The sequence below is a fragment of the Macrobrachium rosenbergii genome, chromosome 16 (assembly GCF_040412425.1).
Source record: "Macrobrachium rosenbergii isolate ZJJX-2024 chromosome 16, ASM4041242v1, whole genome shotgun sequence".
NCBI lineage: Eukaryota > Metazoa > Arthropoda > Malacostraca > Decapoda > Palaemonidae > Macrobrachium > Macrobrachium rosenbergii.
Window position 1 is genome coordinate 48,482,336 of NC_089756.1, and position 5,566 is coordinate 48,487,901.

General features: G+C 36.3%; 1 long non-coding RNA gene across 1 annotated transcript; it reads left to right on the forward strand.

Annotated features, from left to right (window-relative positions):
* Nucleotides 1-1,293: 1,293 nt before the first annotated feature.
* On the forward strand, nucleotides 1,294-4,904 carry LOC136847405 (uncharacterized). Its single transcript, XR_010855736.1, has 2 exons — nucleotides 1,294-1,426; nucleotides 2,633-4,904. It is a non-coding gene; the product is annotated as an uncharacterized lncRNA (long non-coding RNA).
* Nucleotides 4,905-5,566: the final 662 nt, after the last annotated feature.

Genomic DNA, 5,566 nt, shown 5'->3' on the forward strand with positions numbered 1-5,566 from the left:
TTCCGAAAACAGCTACAATTTCTTGTATCATTTGAAACGAACGAATCGGCCGTAGATATACCTGGTACTCGAACAACGCTCTGACGGTTTGAAAATAATTATTAACTCTTCAGCCGAGATTTTGGTTGAGAAATCTATGGAAAAATCGGTATTAATAATAAGTGATCATGTCTACAACTCATGAAGCATCTCAAAAGGCAAACATCTTAAGTCAGAAAACGCGAATAAATGACTTCGGCCGTAAGTCACTTAGGCCGTAACATCCAAAACATAAGTTGTTATGTTTATGGTATTTACCTTCATTATTTTATGTTTTACGTATATCCCCAGGGGGCTGGTACTAAACACGGCGCCCATTTTGCACGTAAACGTGCTTACAGCCTGAGGTTTGGAATCTTCACAACAAATGATTTCCGGTTGAAATCTTGAATGGAACAACTGAAAACAGCAAGAAAACTGTCGAAAAATATGTTTGTCATGTGGAACTGGAGTCCGGACCGGAAACGAACTTCTACCTATCTATCTATATCTAATATACATACATACATACATACATACATACATACATACATACATACATACATACATACATATAGATGAGAGGATTATTATTTAAATAAACATGTCCGTTATAGTTTTGCAATAAAAATTAAATGGTAAGCCATACCAAATACATTGTAATTTTACTGCACATTGTGGATATCAAAGGTTTTAGAGTTAAATTTAGTTAATCATCAGGAAGAGGACGAAAGAGAGAAAATGGAACTCAGAGAAAATGACTCGAAAAGTGTATTAGAATTAAATTATGACTTTAACAATTGTGTGCAACATAATTGTACTTTATTTTGCGCTTTTGGATCAATTGTTACTCATTTCTGTGATAGAAACCAGTCTTACTTAAAGCTTTATTCTTATTTTATGACAGAAAGTGTAAATTGCCTCGAAGACTACCCTTTATATAAAGAAGATAGGGATCTGTGCACACAGCTGATGGCAAAATCTGTGATATTGTATCTACGTTACGACAAAAAGAACTAAAAATGTAAAAGATTGTGTACATTTTTTAGTATTATTTGTGGTTTTTCGCTATTTTTGTCCCTATGGGAATCATGCTCATAAAAGAAAGAATTCTTGCTGGTGTACAGGCCCGAAAAAAAACAACGCAACACTGCCATCTGTTGTCCGGTCATTGAATAATTTCATTGAACTCTAGTGAAGAAACGCGCTGTCTAAAGAACTTAGTCGTCCGTCCGTGGCAAGCGTTGCTTTCATGATCCTTACCTGTGTTTACGAGTTGAGTTCGAGAGAAAGCATCGACGTATTGTCAGGGACTTTTATTACTAAATTTGGTGCGATGACCTGCCAAGTCTCTCCTCCTGGTCCTGTTATGGACTGGGTGTACTTTGGTCTCGACTTATGATTATACGTGAGTACATTTTGCTATAGGGTTTTTCGTTTTGAGGTTTGGTTTTTGGTGGGTGTATTGTGGAAGAGTGGATTCATGTGTCGAAGTATTGATTTATAGTATAAAATTTAAGGATTAATGGTGACATCGAAATGGAGCTAGTCAATGGTGATGCATTGAATGAAAATTAAACTTTAGTAAAGTAGAATCGGCAGTCTCGTATAGTTTTTCTTGGGACTCGAGTTGCTCCTTGGCATAAATAAAATAAGATTGGCATACATGAGCGTTTGTAAGTTAATACTTTCTGAAGTTAAGACTTGGTTTTAGTTCTTGGCATAAATCATTGGTTGGATTGTAAGGTGACTATTTTTAAAGTTATGACTTGGCTTTATTTACATGAAGGCTACCTAACGTATTAAACTGGGTTACGATTTAGCTTTATTTACCGAAGATTTGTTAAGGTTACTTAATGTATTATATGCGTTGGTAACCTTTATTTCTATTGAATTGATTACTGTAATTTAATTGTCACGTTGACACTGAAACTACTAGCTCGCCTGACAAATTTTTCCATATAAGTAGTGACCAGAGCGTAAATATTTTCATATGTAGATTATTGTAGGTAAATTGTAATTGGATGCTCAAGAATCTTAATTTTTCCCGATAAACCAAAAGAACGAGCATCTCGTTTTATAAGAAACTTGTTAGTGTTCTAATTCGGTTAAAGTAGCAATGTGAGCATTTTTCATAGGTTTTGTGTTCACAGGTCTTTATCTTGAGCGGTATTTGTTGCTAATCTTGCCTAACAATATTAGGAGTAGGATGAGAAACAGCGTTAGTAAAGTTAACAAACCGTATTAGAGGCTTTAGTATTAAGGTTAAAAAGGAACTTGCGTATTTGGTATAAATTATATGCTCTAGCAGTATTAGCAGTATTCAGAGTAATTGTATACCAAGAGTAAGGTTACAACAATTTTGTCTTGGTAAATTCAAACGCTGACTTTTGCCCTTTCATTACGTATACCCATTGTTGCTTATTATAAGAACGAAAGTTTGATTTGCCGGAACTGGGAATCTACTGTGAATTTACTATTAATGGTGGTAAGGTTTACAATTGGTAACAGATTTAGAAATTAATAACGAATAAGTTTCTACGGGAAATTTGTGGGCGCATTGCTAGTTTATTATGAAAACTTCAATTCTGTATCTTTCTGTATCTTTCCACAGGTAAGACAATGGAACTAAAAACTCAATCGATTGACAACGGAGAAGTAATGGATTGACAACGGAGAAGTATAGCAACGAAGTGTAGCCACTACTTAAAATGACTATACAATCTCACGAAGGATCGCAAAAAACAGAGCAACTAGTACCCTGAATGAAAAGGCCGTTAAGTTAAGATGGATCTATACAGAAAGGACACTGGCGTTCTGAATATCGGGTGCATTAAGGAAGATTAAATTTACTGTTAATCAATGGTTAAGTTTTCTGGTAAACTGGTTGCAAGCAATGGTAAAGGGAGGTATTGTATGTGAATCATTTACAGTGAATTCGAAACCTGAAGGGAGTAGAAGGCGCTGTTGACTGGAACAGATACGGTTTTTCTCTTGATGTTTGTTGGCTGGATTGCTTCATAGAGTAACTGGATAGGCTTTGCCGGAAATACGTGGTTTTTAAACAGTTGGCAGGTATTTAACTTGATATGTACTAACTTGCGAGAATATTACTTTTGTGGAGGTATAATTTTAACTCTACCCGCAATGAACTAGTTTTGTTAACTGGATTAATAATCTAATTTGGATGGAGAAGGCTACACTTGTCCTTTGGGAGCACTGCCAGTCAATTGGAAATTAAACAGTTTAGGACTTTTCCATAATCATTCATAATTGATATAGAAGTTAAATGGAGATAAGTACCGAATAGATTCACATAGGAATTATCTGCTCTTAATCTAAACCTTGAAATGGACATTGATGAGTATTGAACTGAAACTTGAAGGGAGTAAGTTCTTGGAAGTTTGCAGTAGTTGATTCAATGGTGTGGGTAAAGCTATGAAGTTTGTTGGTAGTTTGCTTTTGAATGAGTCCTCTGCTTTTGAATGAGTCATTTTATTGACTTAACTGCCGTAGTCCTTATGTACTGAGTAAGGTATACTTCATGTACTTAAACATCCAGGGAATATGCTTAAGAAAATAAGTTTGTTTCATAGAGGTTTGAAAATCTGTGGCAACTGACTTTGTGCTTGATTGCTGGATTTTTATTCAACCAGTGTTAATTTTGACTTCTAAAGGAACTGAGTGACTGAGTTTCATTTGGGTACTTCTGCCGCATTAATTTGCTTTTACTTTAAATTGAAACCTCCAGGGAGTAAATGCCGTTGTTATGAAGTCTTTTCAACCCGGATAGGACCGTATATGAAGAACTGAAACCTGAAGGGAGTAAGTTGGAGATCATGTTTGGCCGTAACGTGATTAGTTTAGTTACTAGCGTTTGGTTAGCCAGGGTTTTGCCCTTTGCTCGATGCTGGACTGGAACTGAAACCTAAAGGGAGTAAGTTGATATGGAATGTGAAGTAAGGCAGTTTATTAGTGTATGTTGTAGCTTTGCTAGTTAGCAGTGATATTGTTAGCCAGGTTTGGAAACTTTTCTCAGATGCAGGACTGAAACCTAAAGGGAATAAGTTGCTGTGGAGCCAAGTTCTTGATATTGGCAGGATTAGTTGATAACTGCAGCTTAGTAGTAATTTTCTAAACTGATTAAATTTTCTAAACCTGTAAGAGCTGCTGTGTATAATAGAACATGGCTACTAAATTTAGAATTAGTTTTTAACGAAATTCCTTTCAATATTGAAATACTACTAGACTGAATATTAAAGCATAATTTCAGAAATGGATTATATTAAAGTGTGAGAAGTCACTACAGTTTTAGTTTTTAGTTTTTGAAGACTTTATGGCCCTTAAACTTACGGTGCTTTGAACTGAGCCTTGTGGAAATTTTTTAACTTTATTTTTTGCAACTATAGTTTACACAGTAAAATGCCTTTTGTTGGATACTAAAGGCTTTTGGCCTGAACATCCTGTCCATTACACATTAGTGGCTCGAAACCTGAAGGGATTAGTTGCCTTGAATTACATCTACGCGGACTGCTTTAGTGTAAGTTCCACAGCTGCAGACTAGTTTTGAAGTTCAGCTGGTGCGTTGAGTATATTGTTGCAGTCAGTTTTTTTTTTTTACTATCTTTGAGGGATACAAAAGAGCAGTAGTGAGTAGGTGCTCCAATTGTTAATCCTAGTTTTAAGAACTTTATATTGTTAATAACCCAGCAAAACCACCTTATAAGAAAATTAACATTTGAAACTTGGGTGTTAATTTTTATATCTGAGTTGCAGATTTTAGTACCTTTGTTTTAGGTATTTCATTGAAAGTACTAGAAGCATAACTGCAGTGTTAGTAGATTTGAGTGTACAGAACTTTGTAACAATAAAAGCTGAATTAAAAAGCATAGTTTTATTACTTAAATATGCCATTGTTTTAAAGTTTAAGGTTCGGCGTCAGTTGTGTGGAAGATTAACCGAATTTGTCTTCGCTCTAAAAGTGACACTAAATTTTGGATGTCAAGTACATTGAGTAGAACTGACAATAGCCTGCTTTGTGAGTCTAAGTGCAATTGCTGAAGCCCTATTAAGGCATTAATTTGCACATTGAAGTAATTGTGGAATCAAGGGGTACTTGAGCCTACTTGAACATGGACTATATTCTAGTAGTCGGAGTAACAGTAAGGCCCTGTCCACACTAGCGGGCACTGCCCGACGGGCAAACACTGTTCCCATAACCGTTCCACTATACTGACCGACTGAGTATGGAGCCACTGCTTCAGAAGCGAGAGAAAATATAAACCGCTGGAAGTGCCCGACGGGCATGCCCGCTAGTGTGGACAGGGCCTAAGATCTCAAGGGTTAAGCTTGCCCTTCACTAGCACTAGATCTCGAGGGTTAAGCTTGCCCTTCACTAGCACTAGATCTCGAGGGTTAAGCTTGCCCTTCACTAGCACTGTCTTAACATAAGTTCTTATTGACATTTGTAAAGATCGGGCGGTATCCAGCAAATCTAAACTTGGTGTGGCTAGATTGACCAGGTTGTAAACTGTTTTCATTCGCGTTT